The sequence below is a fragment of the Gymnoscopelus microlampas genome, assembly GCF_963454915.1.
Source record: "Gymnoscopelus microlampas genome assembly, chromosome: 11".
NCBI classification, from domain to species: Eukaryota; Metazoa; Chordata; class Actinopteri; order Myctophiformes; family Myctophidae; genus Gymnoscopelus; species Gymnoscopelus microlampas.
In genome coordinates this window covers 1,869,922-1,886,693 of record NC_139948.1, presented here as the reverse complement: position 1 = coordinate 1,886,693, position 16,772 = coordinate 1,869,922, and the positions used below count along the sequence as shown (strand labels likewise).

General features: G+C 39.9%; 2 protein-coding genes across 2 annotated transcripts in view; both read right to left on the bottom strand.

Moving 5' to 3' along the window:
• Nucleotides 1-2,533, bottom strand: part of LOC311056403 (interferon-induced very large GTPase 1-like) — a 59,419-nt gene extending 56,886 nt beyond the window's left edge. The window contains exon 1 of the mRNA XM_084072976.1: nt 2,422-2,533. The gene's annotated coding sequence lies outside the window, so the exon portion shown is untranslated. The remainder of the gene's footprint in view (nt 1-2,421) is intronic.
• The window catches only part of rgs9a (regulator of G protein signaling 9a), a 514,629-nt gene that overhangs the window by 323,235 nt on the left and 174,622 nt on the right, over nt 1-16,772 (bottom strand). The window lies entirely within an intron of this gene.

The window sequence follows — 16,772 nt, the reverse complement described above, 5'->3', positions numbered from 1 at the left end:
AGAACTGTAATAGTCAACTAATAAAATCAGATATGAAGCACAAAATACCCCTAAAGATCTTGTGACACCAAAATAGTTATCTTACCTCATCCTTGCTCTTGTTGCTATCTTCATCGATGGAACCTACAACATTTGCATTATTAAATATACACGTTAAACATTTACAGTAAGTATTGCTGTATATTGTACAAGTACTGTGAAACCTAGTTGAAAGGTCCAGACCAGTAATGTTCCCAATTAAGTTGATTTATTAGATACAAACAGAGTACAGAGTACATGAGTTAATATACTGCCTTGCTGTTACATGGTGTGGCCGGTGCAAGGGGCCGGGTAACAGGGGCCGGTTTCTTTGTCCTTCGCCGTATATATATGCAGACCCCACAGGTGTGTCTATGCACTTGCATAGGCTGCATTGATGTGTGTTGGATGTGCACAGATCTATATAAGTGTGTGCTACAGTATTTCTCTTGTATGTGTGTGTGTGTGTGTGTGTGTGTGTGTGTGTGTGTGTGTGTGTGTGTGTGTGTGTGTGTGTGTGTGTGTGTGTGTGTGTGTGTGTGTGTGTGTGTGTGTGTGTGTGTGTGTGTGATTAGGCGGTAATGCAAACCAGATGTTACTAGGGGTCATCAATCTAGTACACATGAGCTGTCACGTGTGTGCTGTGTGTGTGTGTGTGTGTGTGTGTGTGTGTGTGTGTGTGTGTGTGTGTGTGTGTGTGTGTGTGTGTGTGTGTGTGTGTGTGTGTGTGTGTGTGTGTGTGTGTGTGTGTGTGTGTGTGCGCACGTGCGTGCGTGCGTGCATGCGTGTGTCTGGTCCAGATACAACAGTATCTCAATGCTGCTTTATTTACATGCATTTGATGATAGCAATATGTATTACTGAAAGTATATTTAAATCATTCTAAATTATTCCGATATTACAGGTTGTTTTATTAAGCAGTCAGTATGTTATGTTCTCTGGATTTATTGTGTTCTTAACTTTTGGAACATCCAAGTAGTGAATTATTTAATGCAGGTTTTATCTGTCTCACCTGCAGGAACAGTGCTGCTGGGATCTGAAGACTTGTTTTCACTTGTGTTGTCATCTTCTTTGATCTCTGAGGTTCCAGCATCAACAGCTTTGGGTTGACTCTAAGAACATATATCAATTTCACATCTGAATGATCTACATTACAAGCAACTTGTAACTTTGTTGTGTATCACAACTGTATAATGGCTGAGAATCTTACTTGGTGACGCCCAGTGGTGGACAAATAAGCACTCAACTCCAGTAGTTGAGTCAAAGTATAGATACTCCCCGTCAAATATTACTAAACTATAAGTGAGAGTTGTTCATTCAAATTTGTACTTGAGTTTAATTTGTGGAGCACTTGCTTTTAAAAATACTTAAGTATTCAAAAGCACAAATGGCACTTTTGCACATTTGCACCAATACATTTTATTATAATGTGTATGTATTTCTGTATTGCAATTAAGAATCTTTCCAAAAACTAATACAATGTAAATGCATTTTTGTTTTGGTACCAGGTACTTGTAGGGGAGTTAAAGTCATAAGATTAGACAATTAAAAATAAATAAAAACATTAAATCAAATAAGGTCACACTCACATTTGTTTTACTTAAGTGCAGTACTCATGTAAATGTACTCGGTTGGAATATATAGGGAGCTTAGTATTTGCATGTTTGGAAAGTCAAAATTGCATCATCATATTATTTAATTCATATTTAAATTTACATTCCAATAACATGTTAAAGGGATAGTTCACCCCCAAAATGACTTTTTTTCTATCAATTACTCACCCCATGGAGACTTGAATTCATGGTATGTTTTAGTTTGTGTGGCATTCCTAAGCCAATTTGATGACCGGCAGCAGTTGTACACAAAGAGTCTCCTTTGTGTCCCTACACGAAACCGCCGATCATGAAATTATTGGCTAAGGAATGTGACAAAAACTAAAACATATCCATTAATTCAAGTCTCCATGGGGTGAGTAATTGATAGCAAAAAAGTCATTTTGGGGGTGAACTATCCCTTTAAACTATCTTGTAAAAAATGCAATAATAGAAAAGAGAAAAGTAAACGGTAAAAAGAAAGCTTAAATAATACCCATAGGAGAAAAGGTTTCAAAGGTCTTATGCCACCAAATACAAATGATCTTACCTTATCCTTGTCCTCAGTGCTATCTTCACCAATGGAACCTAAAGATACAGGTTACGTACGTATATGCAGTGAGTCACTCAACTTTGTAATTTTATATTTTTTTGTTTTTCCTGTAAGTCAGTACAATAAACTTTGATATGTTCCGTTATTACAGATTGCTTTCATAATCCACTTTAATAATATGTTCAGTAGTTAGAATATGTTGAGTGTTCATAACTGTTGGAACATCCAAGTAGTGACTAATTGAATGCAGGTGTTTACCTGTCTCACTTGGAGCAGGAACAGTGCTGCTGGTATCTGAAGACTTGTTTTCAGGTGTTGTGTTTTCATCTTCTCCAACACTATCTGTTATGTCCAAGCTTCCGGCATCAACAGCTTTGAGGTCACTCTAAGAAAACAGGACATGTCTTTAAACCTCTGTTGTACTTAAGCTTTGCATATAGGCTGATAATCTGATTTGTTTCATGAAATAGATGCACAAAAACAATACACAACAATACACTAATACATTCATAACCGTAAACACATGTACTCACAACTACAAACAAACAAACACAGACATCAAACACACATGGACTCAACCACATGTGAGCAAACCAACACATACTACACATATAACCAGTTGTTCAACAGTCTGTAACTCCATAACAGTTGTTAAACAGTCCACAATGGGATGAACAGTCCATGATTAATGAATACGGGCAGGGAGTTCTCATACATTGTATAGTCTGATAGCTGTTGGCACAAAGGATAGTCTCTACCAGTCTGTGTATTACAGGAATGTTCTCCATTGACCCTCCAATAGAATGTAGCACATAGGAAACTATGCAAACCACTTCCTTCTAACAAATCTGTTCATTATCTGATAAATGCAAACTTTTAAAAACTAAATGGTATGTAGAGAGAATAATCGCACATCCACTGTTACTTATTTCAGGTGCGTTGGATAGTAGATAATCTGAATCAAACAAGAAGTCCCCCACACTGTATCTTGCTGTGGCAACTCACTTTTTTTATTTAATGACAAACGTTTCGGTCCATCTGGACCTTCTTCAATAGTGTCTTACAATACTGATCACTTTGTGCTCTTATATACAAACACTCCATCTGGTTCACAGGTGTGAGACAATCACACTCCCAATGGGAGTGTCACTCAATGATTGTGTCTAGTGTGTGAGCTTGTCGATTTGCCCAGACTCAACATATATACATCCATTATTAACAAATATTCACAATTATTTTTACAGAAACAAACTTAAGAAATGAAAACATCGGCCTTGCGGCTTTCATAAGTCACTCTTAACTTTGCATTAGAGCTTGGTTTTGCCCAGACAATTAATATATATAGTACAAAGTTTTCAAATGCATAGTCCCACAATGAATTACAACATCACATGCCATGGAATTTCATCGTTCAACCCTTTTGGGAATAATGTTTGTAGGGTATAAATCCAATACATTTCTCTTTTGTTTAGTATTTCATCTAGGTTTCCCCATCTCTCAGGTAGACACATTTTTTCAATCCCCTGGAATTTGAACGATGAGACGTCATGTTTGAAGTCATTAAAATGTACTGCTACTGGGTAGTTCCTGTCATTTCTCCTTAATGTGCTTTTATGCTAACTCATTCTTTGTTTGAGCTGGCGTGATGTTTTTCCCACATACACCAGTCCGCATGGACATTTAATCAAATAAATAACATGTGTAGTGGTACAAGTAATGACATCATTGATAGAATATTTCTTCCCAGTATGGGGGTGAGTAAAGTAGTTACCTTTGACCATATTGTTGCACTGGGCACAACCTCTACATTTATAGCAACCATTCGGAAGAGGTGCTAACAATGATTGTGTTTCCCTTTTCCTTGTTTTTATATGTGCACGAACTAGGCTATCTCTCAGATTGTGTCCTCTTCTATACACTATTAGAGGTGGATCTTTTAAATCTGTTGATATGGTAGGGTCTGAGGATAGTATGTGCCAATGTTTTTTAATTATGGGCCCCAATATATAGCTGTTAGGGGTGTAGGTTGTACTGAACATGATTGAATGTTTCTTTTTCTCTGTAATAGTATTTTTTAACAGTTCATTTCTTGTTTTATCCAGAGACATTTGGTACGCTTCTTCAACACATTCAATAGGATAACCTCGTTCTATAAACCTCTGTTTCATGTCAAGTGATTTAGCCATAAAATCTTCAGTGGTGTGACAGATCCATCTAAGTCTGAACAAGAAAAAATGACATCAAGAATGATGTCATATGGTGGACAGAGAGAATCAGAATCAGGTTTATTGTCACATCACAGGTTTACAAGGTAAAAAAGTGGGTGAAATTCGTTTTTGTACATCATTCCCATCGCAACGTTAATTTCCATAGAAAGAAGAGTGGGGAGAGAGAAGAAGAAGAGGGGTGGGGGGCAAGTGGGAAGGAGATCAAACAGGAAAACAATAGAAGGCCAAACAAGTTTTGGCCTTCTATTCTAACAAGAGTTGGCAGTGGCTGGTTACTTGTAGGATGCGGGTTTGTGAGGGTGTGTGATTTCTGCTATGTAGGTGATTGATGTGTTTGGCATGCGTAGTTATAACATAGTATATTACTTCTAGTCTATCTATCTACCTTACAATTTGAATCCTGCGCCACGTCGGTTGTCCGTTGTATGTATGTATGTATGTACGTTGCAATCTGGCAAGAGTGATGCAACACTGCATCACTCTTACTGTCTGTCTGAAACTTTACACTACATCATCACAACAAACCAACCTGTTACCAAGACGACGATGACGATGAGACGGTCGTCCCGAATATGGACACAACGCCAGTGTGACGTAATCTCACGACAGCATGACATCACATTGGACCCGTTTTGACTTTATTATGGAGATCTCTGGATCTGTCTGTCTGTTTCCCTTTCATGCCCATATATGGGGATCTATGTATCTGTTTGTATGTGTCCTTTTATGCCCATATATGGCATATATCTCTGTCGCTTTTTGTTTGTTTCTTCTTTAAGCAGACACCCGTTTTGACTTTATTATGGAGATCTCTGGATCTGTCTGTCTGTTTCCCTTTCATGCCCATATATGGGGATCTATGTATCTGTTTGTATGTGTCCTTTTATGCCCATATATGGCATATATCTCTGTCGCTTTTTGTTTGTTTCTTCTTTAAGCAGAATATGCAGCCTGCATAAATCTGCATCATTCAAGTCATCATCCCAGATGCTGGACTTTTCACTTTTGACTGGGCCAGGCGACAGTTTCCAGTCCGCACTGCTTTCGCCACCACCATCAACAAATCACAAGGCCAGACACTTACAACAGTTGGGGTCTGGCTTCGATCCCCTGTCTTCACTCACGGACAACTATATGTTGCCAGCTCAAGAACGGGTGACCCAGCACGCCTAAAGTATGCCATACACCAGCAGGAAAACCACACTGAAAACGTCACGGAAAACGTGGTTTTCACAAAAGTGCTTCTTCCCCACTGAGGTAAGGCTGTTGCATTCTTCCATGTGTCATTTCTCATTGCTCAACATAACCAACAATGCCTACAACTTCACACAAAAACCACTGCCTTCACTATCACATGATCCATGGTGGACTTCTCACATTGTCTGCTTGACTCCTGCCTTCTCCTTTTCTCCCATTCTGCAGGCTCTGCCATGACAACCTGTGGACCTGACGACGTCGCCACTGTCTTTCACACCATTTCATTCTTATCCACCCTTTACACAAATAAACTGCTAACTTCATCTCCTGCGATTTCAACTATCTTTTCACATTGTACACCACTGCACACTCCCCACAGGTCTGCCATACCAGGTCTGAGTAATCACAAAGTGGGTTTTGGTCATTGGAGAGGTGATGCACGTCACCTCTTTCTGAAGCGGGTACTTTCAAAGCCTGCCGTGGATTTAGGAGAGCACAAAACTCTCTCTCACACTGTGAGGTGCCTGTAAGGTGGCACTGCAAAGTGAACGACGCGTCACGCTAGACGTTCGGGCCGCGTAGCGGCCCGAACTTCTAGTATATATACAATTTGAATCCTGCGCCATGTCGGTTGTCAGTATGTACGAACGTTGTATGTGGCCAGTGTGACGTAATCTGACATCACGCCAGTGTGACGTCAGTTCACGACAGCATGACATCACGCATGACATCACATCCTACCTATAAATTCTAGGATGCCGTCAGATCGCACCAGTTCGACGGCTTCCATAGTGGGTTTTGGTCATTGGAGAGGTGATGCACGTCACCTCTTTCTGAAGTGGGTACTTTCAAAGCCTGCCGTGGATTTAGGAGAGCACAAAACTCTCTCTCACACTGTGAGGTGCCTGTAAGGTGGCACTGCAAAGTGAACGACGCGTCACGCTAGACGTTCGGGCCGCATAGCGAACAATTTGAATCCTGCGCCATGTCGGTTGTCAGTATGTATGTATGTATGTAGCCAGTGTGACGTCATATGACATCACGGTCGTGACATCACGATGAGACACGCCAGTGTGACGTAATCTCACGACAGCATGACATCACATCCTACCTATAAATAGGTAGGATGCACCAGTTCGACGGCTTCCATCCTCAACACAACCCACGCCGACGACCCTTTACACAAATAAACTGCTAACTTCATCTCCTGCGATTTCAACTATCTTTTCACATTGTACACCACTGCACACTCCCCACAGGTCTGCCATACCAGGTCTGAGTAATCACAAAGTGGGTTTTGGTCATTGGAGAGGTGATGCACGTCACCTCTTTCTGAAGTGGGTACTTTCAAAGCCTGCCGTGGATTTAGGAGAGCACATAACTCTCTCTCACACTGTGAGGTGCCTGTAAGGTGGCACTGCAAAGTGAACGACGCGTCACGCTAGACGTTCGGGCCGCATAGCGGCCCGAACTTCTAGTATATATACAATTTGAATCCTGCGCCATGTCGGTTGTCTGTAACGTTGTATGTAGCCAGTGTGACGTCATATGACATCACGGTCGTGACATCACGATGAGACACGCCAGTGTGACGTAATCTCACGACAGCATGACATCACATCCTACCTATAAATAGGTAGGATGCACCAGTTCGACGGCTTCCATCCTCAACACAACCCACGCCGACGACCCTTTACACAAATAAACTGCTAACTTCATCTCCTGCGATTTCAACTATCTTTTCACATTGTACACCACTGCACACTCCCCACAGGTCTGCCATACCAGGTCTGAGTAATCACAAAGTGGGTTTTGGTCATTGGAGAGGTGATGCACGTCACCTCTTTCTGAAGTGGGTACTTTCAAAGCCTGCCGTGGATTTAGGAGAGCACAAAACTCTCTCTCACACTGTGAGGTGCCTGTAAGGTGGCACTGCAAAGTGAACGACGCGTCACGCTAGACGTTCGGGCCGCGTAGCGGCCCGAACTTCTAGTTATATATACATTTATTATATTGTCGCTGTCCAGCAGGAACCAGCTAACTAAAAAGATGAGTGTTTTGGAGGTAGCTGGTTCCTGTTGGACAGCAGAGATATATTAAATTAATTATTGTAATAAAATGTTAGATTATAATTTTATATATTATAATAATATGTATTATAATGTATATGATATATTATAATATAATAAATATTGTATTAATGATGTAATCTATTATATTATTATATATTTTTAAATATAATAATATATTATTATAATGTTTTATGATATTGTATATATGATATAACATCAATTAGATCATATGCATATAATATAAATATAAATAACGTTATGAGATATAAATATAAAAATATGTATATATATTTATATACATTTATATATGTTTTTTAAATATATAAATATACAAATGAGCCATAAATGAGCCAGTCTTTTGAACGGCTCTGTAAAAGGAACGAATTCCTTAAAAGAGCCATACATCCCATCTCTATTGTGCTGGTGATGTACGTGGAATGTGAATACTGATTAAGTGTAACATATCTATTGGTAAACAGACGTGTGAACTACTTCGAAACTTCCATATGCTGTGATTAGCACCACTTCAATAGCACAGAAAGGCATCACCTTGAAGCACCATTATTACCTGAAAAGCTGTTTGAACAGCTATTATAGTTTACTATGTATAGGCGATATATTTTGGCAGTGGTGGAAAAAGTACTCAAAGTGGTAACTTAAGTTAAGTACCAATATTGCAAAATAGAAATACTCTGTTACAAGTTTAAATCCATACAACTTAGCAATACACATTTTTGGAACAAAATGCCTCAAATCATGAATGAAGTGTCCGTTTGCCGTAAAAGGCCTAAGAAGAAATGCCACCCTTTTCACATTGGCCTATTATAGCGCCACCAGGAGGCCATAATAACCTACCTGACCTGGTGGAGACCTGTGCTCCGAGGAGCACTTTTTCTAGTTCTTAATATTATTACTAGTGGTGGTGGTAGTAGAAAATAGCAGATCTACAAGCTATCAACATAAATATAAAATGAGCCATAAATGCATGCCAAATATCAACGTTTTAGAAACAGGGGCAAAGCCCAACCACCAGTCTTTACAAGTACCTTCACAGAAAAACAAGGGCATGTCGCTTATAATTAGAGGACATGGCAACACTGAGCATGGGAGAGGTCTATATCAAAGAAATCTGTCATTTACTCCTAAATGTATTCAAATATTCTGTATTGGGCCCTCAATGTACTGTAATTGTGGGTGGGGGGGGGGGGGGGGTATTATATGTATTTAGCCCCTCATTTGTAATGGAAATGTATGCTGTTAGGGACTGTTTGTTATTTAGTTGGGGGGGGGGGGGGGGGTGTTCCAGATGTAATGTATGTCTTTTTATTTCCTTGCCCCCTCCCCCCCGACCTCCAAATACTTTTCTGTACCCCCCGCCCCCGAGTGACTGGAGGAAAATGCATGCCCCCCCCACCCAATAAACCATATTTTTTTGTATATTGACACCAACAATAGGAGTAGAACATAAAATGAATGCTGAGCTTTTCTGAAGTTATTATAGGCGAATTTAGCGCCCTATTTCACGTCGGGGTCCATTTGGTTCCATATGTGTCCTCTTGAGGTTGCAGAAACAGCCTAAACGAAAGAAAGTCTGCAACACAGTTTTATACAAGCCTATGTAGTCTACTGGGGGTCCCTGCTTGATCTCTCTCTCAGCTAAGGGGTCCTTGACCTGACAAACGTTGAAGACCCTGGACCTGGGTCCTGGATTGTATCATTATATACATTTAATCCAGTATGCTATTTTTATTTATTTATTATGTTTTAAAAACATAGCAGACCTACAAGCTCACAATGCGTCGCATCCACGACGCGTTGTCAGCTTGTACAGTAGGTCTGCTATTTTAGGAATCAAGTAAGCTATAGCCCTTCTGTCGGCAGCAGACAAATAGCTGCATTAACAGTGAAAAGTTGTGTGTGTGTGTGTGTGTGTGTGTGTGTGTGTGGGGGGGGGGGATCTCAATCGCGAGGGAGAGCGGTCCGAACGGAACCGACAAAACATTCTAAAATACTGGACCCGGCCCGAAACGGGACCGAGGAAAACTGGACCCGTTCCGAAACGAACCGAGGTTAATACAAATGTACTACACCCGCACCCGGTCTGACCGGGTCTCGTACCCAACTGGAGTAACCCACCATCTATCTAGTGGTTACCATTTGCGCCTGGCAATCTCTGCTTCTCACCCATTGACTTGCATGTTAAATGATGGCTTTTTCCCTTAAAAATAATCGATCATTTCAGGAGCAAGAGCTTCAAAATCTCTTCTAAATCTAGTCAACAAGGCCTGCAGTAGGCTATGCACTGGACAAATGTGCATGACATTATTTCAATAAACTAAAAACATGGGAAATGTTAAGAGGGAGTAATGGATACACAACGGTCGACTGTCACGACCGTCATGGATGAACTTCAACCTGGTGTTTACACTTTCTCCATTTATGGCCCGTACATCTACATAAACGTTCATATTTCAAATATAAAGTGCTTATCCCATGGCGACGGATGTTACATGTATACGGACTCTCAAGTACCTGTATCATTGGTATTGTTCAATAAAAAGCATTTTAATCTGATCGGTGGCCATTTTCTCCACATGCTTTCAGCTGAGTGACCCTTTCGGTTGGTAGGTGTATTGCCCTCCGATACATTATGAAAAAATGGCCACTGATCGGATTAAAATGCTTTTCATTGAACAATACAGAATATACGGGTACTTTTGAGAGTCCTGTGCATAATTGTAACATCCGTGGCCATGGGGTAAGCACTTTATATTTGAAATCTGAACGTTTTATATAGATGTGCAAACACCAGGTTGAAGGTGATCCTTGACTGTAACAGGAGTTTTCATGTACCACAGGCTACAGACTGCAGTAGCAGACGCAGTTAATAAATAGACGAACAAATTAATTCATTACTTAAACGTGCGGAATCCGAAACAGGCAGCGCTGTGATTCTGAATTTTGTTACGATTACGGTGATTAGTAGACTATTATTAACACCACCTGGGCGAGTGAGTCGACTCGTGTAACTTTCCTGACGACAGAAACACACACACGCTGTTAAGAGAGAGAGAAAGAAAGAGCGAGCGAGAGAGAGAGAGCTTCCAAAGCCGAGCACAGCGCGTCTCCGCAACACAGACTGGTGTAAAGTCAGTGTTGTGTTCTAGTTTTTTTCGGAAGGTATACGCTACGATACGATGCGTACATTTACTCGAGTGCTGTACTTAAGTACAATTCACAGTCACTTTTCGCCTTGCTGTATATATACATACTATATAAAAAATACCGGAGTAACGCACCATGTAATAACGGTAACTGAGTTACTGAATTAAAAAAAGAATGTGTTAGAGTACTAGTTACTGGAAAAAATAACAGCGTTACAGTAACGCGTTCAACACTTAATTGCACAATGGTGTTGCGTGCTGTAAATAGCAGATCTACAAGCTCACAACGCCTCCTATTCATGACACGTTGTGAGCTTGTAGATCTGCTATTTACTGCGCACGACACCGACACACTCCTAAGTCCTATAGCTGAGCCCAGCACTTGGGTGTCGGGTTAAGATCTTGATATGATTTAACTGGGGATGGATGCTTTGTAGTTTGGAGATCGTTTTGACTGGCAAGTACATGTTGCGTTTTGACGACCTCGGTCATGTCATTCACACCGCGGCTATCCACATACCCCCCACCCCCATTTAGTTTGCCTGGTGTAGCCACTTATATGTGCATTACTTTTGGTAGTTTATAAGTAGGATGTATTTCATTTACTTAAACACTACACTAGTTATACAACGCCACCAATAGAACAGCCTCACTTGCTCTGCCTGTGTATGTATCTTCTGTGTCTGTGTGTGTGTGTGTGTGTGTGTGTGTGTGTGTGTGTGTGTGTGTGTGTGTGTGTGTGTGTGTGTGTGTGTGTGTGTGTGTGTGTGTGTGTGTGTGTGTGTGTGTGAGTGTGAGTGACTGTAGAGGGGGAGGGGCGGGCCTTTAAGCGCTGCGAGAGAAACAGGACTGCCTCTCTCTCTGTCTCTAGTTGGAATGCCATTGGAATGTCTCCGACGTCGAATTGTGGGCGTGCACTCCCGTTAAGTTATATAGGTGGGCGGGGCCAAGGTCCCTAGGGACAAAAAACAGTTTATAGGGACAGAGCTCTAGCTCTATGTCCAAAAATTGGCTTCGTGGTAAGCCTCGTTTGAGGGGTATGGGATGATAACTATTGGCCATTAGTAAGGTGTTTCGATCTGTATCTTTTCTATACAAAGTGGTACATAGTGAACCAGCCTTCTTCTCAACCCACATGTCTAGGAAATGGACTCTGTCTCTAGCATATTCAGCTGTAAACTTCAGAGTTGGGTCTTTCTCATTGAGCAGAGTAACAAACTCACTCATTTCAGTTACAGTACCTTCAAACAGACAGTAGATGTCATCAATGTAACGATACCATTTAATAACCTTGTTAATGAAAGGGTTCTCTGTGAGATTATACACAAACTTTTCTTCAAATAGACCAACATATAAATTGGCATAGCTTGGAGCTACCGTGCTGCCCATTGAACAACCATTGACCTGGAGATAATAGTCATCTTCAAACTTGAAATAGTTGTTTCTTAATACAAATTCTGCTAACTGCAGGATGAATTCATTAGGTGGCATATCATTTGTTTGACGATATTTTCTAGGTATAGGTTCTAATAATGAACCGATACCAGCTACCACTGGTCTACCTGGAAAATTGTTTTGTAGCGTTCTAGGTTTATGTGATTTCGGCAATGTGTACAATACTGGGCGTACAGGATGATTACATTTAAGGTATTCCAATTCTTTCTTTGATATCACTTTGTTCATATGGGCATTCTCCAAATACACAAAAATGTCTCTTTGAAAGCCTGGGGTGGGGTCTCCACTCAGCTTTCTATAGAATTTCTCATTTCCAATCTGTCTAATAATCTCTTCTTTATACTTGTCATAGTCCTGGACGACAATAGCGCCACCCTTGTCTGCAGGTTTTATCACAATAGTGGAGTCTTTTTTCAAATCATTTAATGCCTTCTCTTCTTCTCTGGATAGGTTTCTTGGTGGGTGGGGACGGAATTTGCCGTACTCTGACATGGCCTCTTGTTCCACTAGTCTGCAGTATGTATTTATAGAAGCATTATTCACAAATGGACTAAAAGTACTCTTAGGCTTAAAGGGTGTGATGTTACCAATTTCCTGAATACAAGGTTGATCTTGGTCTATAGTTTTGCTTGAATATAATTGTTTTAGTTTGATTTTTCGGAAAAACTTAAGCAAGTCAACTCTTGTATCAAATTGCCTATCCACCGTAGTGGGGACAAATGAAAGACCTTTTGATAGAACAGAAATATGTACATCTGTCAATTCACTTTTGGAGAGGTTGATTACCGCATCTTTGTGGTGTAGTGTCGTGTCATGTGTCTGTGGCCACCTCTTCTTGTTGGCTCGTTTTCCACGTCTGCAGACTTTTTTCTGCTTTGAGGGTTGCCTCAGCCTCTGCCTCGCTGTGGTAAAAGGGAAACGCTGAGGGAAACACAATCATTGTTAGCACCTCTTCCGAATGGTTGCTATAAATGTAGAGGTTGTGCCCAGTGCAACAATATGGTCAAAGGTAACTACTTTACTCACCCCCATACTGGGAAGAAATATTCTATCAATGATGTCATTACTTGTACCACTACACATGTTATTTATTTGATTAAATGTCCATGCGGACTGGTGTATGTGCGGAAAAACATCACGCCAGCTCAAACAAAGAATGAGTGAGCATAAAAGCACAATAAGGAGAAATGACAGGAACTACCCAGTAGCAGATACATTTTAATGACTTGAAACATGACATCTCATCGTTCAAATTCCAAGGGATTGAAAAAATGAGTCTATCTGAGAGATGGGGAAACATAGATGAAATACTAAACAAAAGAGAAGTTTATTGGATTTATACCCTACTAACATTATTCCCAAAAGGGTTGAACGATGAAATTCCATGGCATGTGATGTTGTAATTCATTGTGGGACTATGCATTTGAAAACTCTGTAATACTATATATATTCATTGTCTGGGCAAAACCAAGCTCTAATGCAAAGTTAAGAGTGACTTATGAAAGCCGCAAGGCCGATGTTTTCATTTCTTAAGTTTGTTTCTGTAAAAACATTTGTGAATATTTTTAAATAATGGATGTATATATGTTGAGTCTGGGCAAATCGACAAGCTCACACACTAGAGACAATCATTGAGTGACACTCCCATTGGGAGTGTGATTGTCTCACACCTGTTAACCAGATGGAGTGTTTGTATATAAGAGCACAAAGTGATCAGTATTGTAAGACACTATTGAAGAAGGTCCAGATGGACCGAAACGTTTGTCATTAAATTAAAAAAGTGAGTTGCCACAGCAAGATACAGTGTGGGGGACTTCTTGTTTGATTCAAAAACTAAATGGTAAAAATTGCTGTTAAAAGTTATTAGTAAAACGGTGCAAATAGCCTTAACGTTCTTGTGACACGAAAAAAAGGAATTGATCTTACCTTATCCTTGTTTTTGGTGCTATCTCCATCGATGGAACCTAGAGTATTTGCATAATTAAATATACATTTTAAACATTTACTGTAAGAATCTCAATTCTGATTCATTTAAAGGCATTTTGTGATAGCTAATGTTTTCCTGAAAGTGAGTGAAATATAGTTTAACAACTTAAATCCTTTATAATCAGTAAATTGACTGGGGTCGTGTCTGTACTTGGTCCGCTCTTTATTCCTATGAATCTCTTCAGCACAATAGCCTTTAACTACCAACACATTGTGGCGCAAAGTATAGACCCATTAACAGACGACGTCACACTGATAAGAACCAGTATGCGGGCATCCAGTATGCGCTCAATGAAACCCATTCTGTCAGGTCTCGCTAGGACGCGCCTCACTAGCCAACACGCAAGAGGGGGTTGGGGTGTGCTGAAACCAGCGCACCCCGAAACAACAGGCTGAGAATTGATTGCGTGAAACAATCACCTGTGCGTCCAGTCTCAATAATAATAAAGAATAATTGGTCTATTGAGAGCTTGTAGGGTCTGTTATTTTAGACTAATGTTCACCCCAGAATATGGATGCTACGATTGAAGTGGTTAAAGTGTTCTGTTATTACAGATTATTCTAATAATCGTTAAGTATGTTCAGTTGTGAGAATATGTGTTCTTAACTTTTGGAACATCCAAGTAGTGAATTATTTAATGGAGGTTTTACCTGTCTCACCTGGAGCAGGAACAGTGCTGCTGGTATCTGAAGACTTGTTTTCACTTGTGTTGTCATCTTCTTTGATCTCTGAGCTTCCAGCATCAACAGCTTTGGGTTGACTCTAAGAACATGTATCAATTTCACATCTGAATAATCTACATTACAAGCAGCTTGTAACTTTGTTGTGTATCACAACTGTATAATGGCTGACAATCTTACTTGGTGACGCCCAGTGGTGGACAAATAAGCACTAGTAGTTGAGTCAAAGTATAGATACTCCCCGTCAAATATTACTAAACTATAAGTGAGAGTTGTTCATTCAAATTTGTACTTGAGTTTAATTTGTGGAGCACTTGCTTTTAAAAATACTTAAGTATTCAAAAGCACAAATGGCACTTTTCACCTTTGCACCATTACATTTTATTATAATGTGTATGTATTTCTGTATTGCAATTAAGAATCTTTCCAAAAACTAATACAAATGTAAATGCCTTTTTGTGTTGGTACCAGGTACTTGTAGGGGAGTTAAAGTCATAAGATTAGACAATTAAAAATAAATAAAAACATTAAATCAAATAAGGTACAGACACTCACATTTGTTTTACTTAAGTGCAGTACTCATGTAAATGTACTCGGTTGGAAAATATAGGGAGCTTAGTATTTGCATGTTTGGAAAGTCAAAATTGCATCATCATATTATTTAATTCATATTTAAATTTACATTCCAATAACATGTTAAAGGGATAGTTCACCCCCAAAATGACTTTTTTTCTATCGATTACTCACCCCATGGAAACTTGAATTCATGGTATGTTTTAGTTTTTGTGGCATTCCTAAGGCAATTCGATGACCGGCAGCAGTTGTATACAAAGAGTCTCCTTTGTGTCCCCATACGAAACCGCTGCTGGTCATTGTGACAAAAACTAAACAATATCCATGAATTCAAGTTTCCATGGGGTGAGTAATTGATAGAAAAAAAGTCATTTTGGGGGTGAACTATCCCTTTAATCTATCTTGTAAAAAATGCAATAATAGAAAAGAGAAAGGTAAACGGTAAAAAAAAAAAGCTTAAATAATACCCATAGGAGAAAAGGTTTCAAAGGTCTTATGCCACCAAATACAAATAAAATGATCTTACCTTATCCTTGTCCTCAGTGCTATCTTCACCAATGGAACCTAAAGATACAGGGTACGTATACATATGGGTACGTATGCAGTGAGTCACTCAACTTATCTTTATAATTTAATATTTTCTTGTTTTTCCTGGAAGTCAGTACAATAAACTTTGAGGTGCTCCGTTATTACAGATTGCTTTCATAATCCACTTTAATAATATGTTCAGTAGTTAGAATGTGTTGAGTGTTCATGACTGTTGGAACATCCAAGTAGTAACTTAGGCCGGTTTCACACTATGGTCCCGGGTGCGCACCCTGGACCACTTGGCTGATGTTGTGGTAGTGTGAACGTTGCGTATCGTTCCCCGAAACGGATCACCGTACCGTACCGTACCCGAGACCGTCTCTCGAGGTAGTCTTGGATCCGGATCATGCGTGCTCGGGTACGGAACATGTGAATCCATCCGTACCAACAGGAGGAAGTGGACTGCTAATCATATATCATTTATATATTTTTATATTGACACATTATTTTAGCTGTGTTATACCTTCTCATAGTTCTACTTGAATGTTGACAAGAAATAATAATCCCGCTAGTGTTTGAGTAGCGCGAGCTGTGAAAAAACAAACAAAAAACACATGTGTAGCGAACGCTGCCACTAGGATAAATATGCCAAGAATTAGTCGGTGACGTCACTGCTAAAATACCAAGGATGCATTAGTGACATCGTTATCATATTGATAATAACA